General features: G+C 47.7%; 1 long non-coding RNA gene across 1 annotated transcript; it reads right to left on the minus strand.

Annotated features, from left to right (window-relative positions):
* Positions 1-2,047: 2,047 nt before the first annotated feature.
* On the minus strand, positions 2,048-4,933 carry LOC147377977 (uncharacterized). The gene is made up of 2 exons (XR_015143379.1): positions 4,807-4,933; positions 2,048-3,120 (listed from the first exon to the last, which is right to left on the minus strand). It is a non-coding gene; the product is annotated as an uncharacterized LOC147377977 (long non-coding RNA).
* Positions 4,934-5,668: the final 735 nt, after the last annotated feature.

A 5,668-nucleotide genomic window follows, 5' to 3' on the forward strand; every position in this document is an offset into this window, starting at 1 on the left:
CTATTTTAAAGTAGGGCTGCAACATGTATCTTTTTTGAATTATGGTTTTCTCCGGATGTATGCCCAGGAGTAGCATTGCTGGATCACTGGTAACTCTAATTTTAGTTTTTTGAGGAACCTCCATACTGTTCTCCATAGTGGCTGCACCAATTTACATTCCCAACAGTGTAGGAAGGTTCCCTGGCAGGAAGTTTTTGCTGACTTAGGAAGTACTGCAGGTTTCTCTCTCGTGGACGTGAGGCTGTTCAGAACATCTTGCTTTGTGTTCCCATACAGGTTGCCATTTCCTGTGCCATTCTGCTTGGGTAGGTCATGTGCTGTTTTATAGCAGGACTAGGCTAATGTTTTCCTCAATCTCTCTATCAGGATGCTTGGTTACTGCATAAAAGGGCCAGCCACAGGCATTCAGACGGTTGAGATGTGTGGAGACAAGTCTCCCTAAACAGAAGCCCTAAGTTTAATGAGTGGAATTAAAAATGCAAATGATGTGCACGATGGTGGGATAATTACATGATTAGAGGCAGCTCCATCAGACAGGGGCTCCCATGGCCTGTTTGTGGATCCGTGTCCTGTTTATGTCTAGGCAGCTCGCTGGAGGCCTCCCCTCGCCTCGGGCTTGCCGTGTGGTGGAGGGGGTGCCGCACTCACCACCTACCTCCTTCCCAGGGGGCCGAGGGGACTAACGAGGGAGTGGGAGATTGACTGATGAAAGGTGCTGTAAAAGTTCAAAGTCTCATTACGCTATTATGAAACCACACTTCGGCATCGGTTACCCACCAACATCCGAGTGAAACTCGACAGCCTCTCAGCCCATTTGTCAAGAGCCGGCAGTTCCCCTCTCGGCACAGGTGAAACAACAATAAATAGAAATTGAATGTGTATCCCAGGTATTTTAATAAAGTCGATAAAACACAGTTGCACCGGCCTCTTTGGCTGTTGCCAACGCTCACTCATAAACAGAAACCCCCGTGGGGATAGTCGCTGACTGGGGTGGGTGCACGCAAGGTGCGAGCTCAGAGCCCGAGCTGGCTATTTCATTTGGAGGAAAGCGCTTGGTGGATGCGCTTGGGTTACCATGGCGACCGAGGGACAATGCTCTTGGGCGTGCAGACCCCATGTTTGCAGCATTATGCTTCAGAAGGGGGATTTAGAGATGCAGAACAAAACATAATAAAGGAGCGTCAAACCTAATAAGACTAGGGACTGAAAGAAAGCCAGGGACTTCTGTTTAGACACCACAGCGTTCTCGCCTTGTGGGTCTGGGAACCAGTCCAAGACTGAAGCTTGTTCATTATACCTCCCAGGCCGCCGGCATTCAGAAGGGCTCTCTGCATTGAAATTGCAACTTTTTCTCACCTGGCTGCAAAGAGAACCCACTGAGTTTAGAACAGTACACGAACGAAGAGATTTTTCTCATTTAGAAAACATCCTTTTGTACCTGGTCGATAAGATAGAAGGAAAAAAAAAGCCCAGCTTGAATATTGAGCAAGTTGCCAAAATTGAGCCTGGAACAACCCCATGGTGTCTTTATTGGGTAACATGAATATCATTCTCGGATATAGCCTCATTAATCAAAGCCGCAAATGCTCTAAGAGTTCTGATGGAAAGGACGTAGCAAAAGGCGGCTTTCATCATTTACATAATTAAAAAAAATTCCTGGATTCTCTTTCCTTGTTTGATGCCCCTGGGTTATGGACAGCTGACACCTGCTTTCTGGGTGCATGTTGTTTTTTCCTACGACTTCTCTTTTGCTTCCAAGGAGGGGCCCCACCTTGTCTTGTGATCCCCCACAAGAAGGAAAAGATAAGGCAGAATGAAACGAAGGAATTAGAACAGAAGGTCCATTAATCAAGGAGGCATATGGTAAGAGAAAGAGGCTGGAAGCCAAGACTGCTAGTCCTCTGCGGTCACTGACTTGGTGTGTATGGCTTTGCTTAACTCCTGGACCTTGGACCCTGTGCTGCTCATCAGTGAGTCTGAGAAGACTTCTCACCTGCAAGCTTTCTGGGGATAAGCACTGTTTTTTTTTTTTTTTTTTTTTTTAAACCCATCTCCGCATTTCACACCATGATATAAGCATTTTTGGAATGCCTGAATTCCTAAGATTCTGTCCCATTCTGTAAGACTCTTGGCCTGGAGGTGATAGAAGTCATTTTGTAGCATCGCTTTTGGGCTGGAAAGGGATTTGGGAGTGAGTAGCTAGTGCTGGAAAGTCTGTTTGCCCCTGCAGACCCATTCTCCACCCTTCTCTCTCCTGGTCTGTGCCTAAGGAGACTCCTTGGCTATGTCCCTGGCTCCCTTGCCATCTAATTAGGGCCGGGGAGGCCAGTGAATGGCATTTCCCATGGACCTGCATCACTTGAAGCTCCTTCAGAGGCTCTTCAGGGCAGAAGCGTATGGGGACAGCTTAAGTTTGACCTTAGAACCTTAAAACCAATATCTGATTGTTGAATTCCATCTTGGAATATCCTGCCTTCATTCCTGGATCATGTAAACAAATTACCGACAGAATGTGGGCAGGGGGACAGTTGGTATGTTTAGAAGTAGATTTCAAATTATCCCCTCCAGCGGGAGTCTCAGTTTTTTGACTAGGAAGCCATCCTCATTTCGAATTTGTCGATTGAGAAAGCCTACAAAGTGGTGTGTTCGTGTACTCAGTCACATCCAACTTTTTTCGACCTCAGGGACTGTAGCCCACCAGGTTTTTCTGTCCATGGGATTCTCTAGGTAAGAATACTGGTGCGGGTGGCCATTTCTTCCTCCAGGACATCTTCTCGACCCAGGGACTGAACCCAGGCAAAAGACTCAGGACTCTCAATTTTTTGACTAGGAAGCCTTCCCCATCGTAAATTTGCAGACAGAAAATCTACAAAGTGGTAGGTTGCATTATTGTTCATGATTGTTTGTTCCTTCTCCTAAGAGGCTTGTAAATCCCTGCCCATCCTGTATCTCCCGCAGGTGATGTGGCCTCGCTCCATGGTGGGGCTTCAGATGCAAATGCATGGTGTGGCCAGGTCTCCTACAGCATGTCTCCTGCCCGTTCAGGCCAGGTCCCAGAACGAGGAGGCACACAAAGCAGAGCAGAAGCCAGTCTCCACCAACCTGCCGTCTCCAGGTGATCTGGGCAAGAAATAAATATTGGCTGTTACAAGCCACTGACATTTAAACAACAATACACAGATTATATCTTAATCATCATAACATCCATAGGGGTTTGAAAAATAGTGGGACTTGGCAGTTGGACTGATGAATGGATGGATGACCAGGCAAGTCAGTCATACTTTGTCTTTTCAAGTCTGTGGCCCACATTTGATGTCCCCTCTGAACAAGCAGATTACTTGCCATAACCTGGCAGTAGTCCTTGACAGCATTTGGTTTCTGATGCCCTCGTTTCAGAATCTCCAATCTAGAACAATTATTCTCCTTTGGATTTGTGGCAATTTTGGAAAGAGAACAGAATTTTGAGACAGTGGATGTGGGTTGATGTCTTGGCTCCCTCACCTATTTCCTTGTGAACTTGGGAATGGCTTTCAGCTTTTCTGACCACATATGTTCACTTAACCACTCTTACCACTCTTACATACAGGGCACATTTGAATGAAATAAGTTTGGCACGTTGAATGAAATAAGCCATGTAGATCTTCTGTTTGATGTGAATTGAAGGTTCTATTCTTAGAGTAACTAACCCAAGAAGGAAAGAGCCTGTGACACCCTGACTGCTCCTCCTGCGCCCCCACCTCCCGATTATTCTTCTGCTGTAGCCCCCAGCCCATCAGCTGTGTGCTCTTATTTCAGAGGGAGTTTGAAAGATGGTATTGAGAAAATCCAAAGTCCTCCTCAAACGGGCAGTGGCCACGGCAGCTCTGGCTGGAGCTGGCAGGCCTTTTCTGGAGATGAGCACTGATTCAGAAATCTGAAATCTAAAGGAAATATCCAAGCTCATATGATCTCTTGACAACTTAAGGCCCTGACTGGTTGATTAGTGGAGGCTCTTTCCTTCCCTGCCTACCAACAACACTTCCAATGGTTCCCACTCCTCAGACTTGGTCTCTTAGGCCCAGTGCAATGGAACTTATAGCAACTGAGTTAATTAGGACCGAGGGGAGCACCACACCCTAGCTGCTTAAATTATAGCCACTGTGCCTTCTCTCCAGTGGGAGGAAGTGTATACCACCACCTCAGCCCCCTGTGTCAAGAGGGAGATGGAGATTGGGGGTTCAAAGTTCCTGCCCTGACATCAGCCTTCTGATGTCAAGAGGTGGGCCCCATGGGGCTCAGATAGCGGGGGTGGGGGAGTTCTGCCATGTGGAAGTAACTTTAATGATGTCGGGGGCGGGGGAGGAGTGTGTGGGGGTGTAGTTGGGAGGTGGCCTGAAAATGACAAGCAGGAGGAGGCAATGCTGAGCCTTCTCCCCCATTCACCTCATTCCTCCCCAGTACCTCCCTGCAGTTCCCACTTTCTATCCTTACAACCCAATCTGTAGAATGGGGGCAAGGTCACCCCAAGGATGAGGCACTCCGGCCACAGGCCAGCACTGTGCTAAGCCTTTGCCACGTTGAGGATGAACCACAAGAAACTGCCCCATTTGCTCATTTCTGACCTGCAAAAACAACAGTTTCAGACTTCAGCCTACCACGTTTCCTTTCTCAGCCGTCTGCTGATTACAGCTCTACTTCTCAGGTGAGGGAACTGACGTTAGGTCATTGGCTCTAAGTCAAGAGTTAGAGACAGTGACGATGTATGTTGGGGGTCCTGGCTGCCGGCTCAGCTCAGAAGTGTCACACTGCACCCCAAGACCCACGTACTTTAGTCCATAAGCGATTGTAACAGCTTCAGGGGTTACCTCCTCTGCAAGACCTGGCTGGATCCTTAGGCAGTTGTTCTGGTGCTGGTACTGGAAACCACTGGAAGCAAGGGATACTTCTTGCAACCAGCTGAACCTCCCAGGATGTCTCTGATTTGATCGAAGAAGGTCTACCTGGCCCACCTGGCCTGTGGGACAAGTGATGGGGGTGGGGTGGGGGGATGGCGGGGCTACTGCAGAAATGCTCTTCCTTCAAAAAATCGGCTCTTTTTATTTAAGAAGTAATACCTATTCAGTGTAAAAAATGTAGACAAAATTAAGTAGATAAAATTAAAACGAGCAGCAATCCCTAACTAGAGACTACCACAATACTGATGACTGCTGTATGTCTTGCTCTTGTTTTCTCTCCTTCTCTAGATAAATATCGGAGAAGGCAATGGCACCCCACTCCAGTACTCTTGCCTGGAAAATCCCGTGGACGGAGGACCCTGGTGGGCCGCAGTCCATGGGGTCGATAAGAGTCGGACACGACTGAGCGACTTCACTTTCACTTTTCACTTTCATGCACTGGAGAAGGAAATGGCAACCCACTCCAGTGTTCTTGCCTGGAGAATCCCAGGGACGGGGGAGCCTGGTGGGCTGATGTCTATGGGGTCACACAGAGTTGGACACGACTGAAGCGACTTAGCAGCAGCAGCAGCAGATAAATATAGAACTTTTGGTGTGGGGGATCTGTTGTAAACATCATTTTCCTTATTCATTAATTCTCTATTTTATTCCAGAGTTAATTTAACATGGTGTTTGTGTGTGTGTGCTTAGTCGCTCAGTCGTGTCCGACTCTTTGGGACCCCATGGACTGTAGC

The sequence above is a fragment of the Bos grunniens genome, chromosome 2 (genome assembly GCF_055505025.1).
Source record: "Bos grunniens cultivar Pamir isolate PY7600 chromosome 2, Bosgru_T2T1.0, whole genome shotgun sequence".
NCBI classification, from domain to species: Eukaryota; Metazoa; Chordata; class Mammalia; order Artiodactyla; family Bovidae; genus Bos; species Bos grunniens.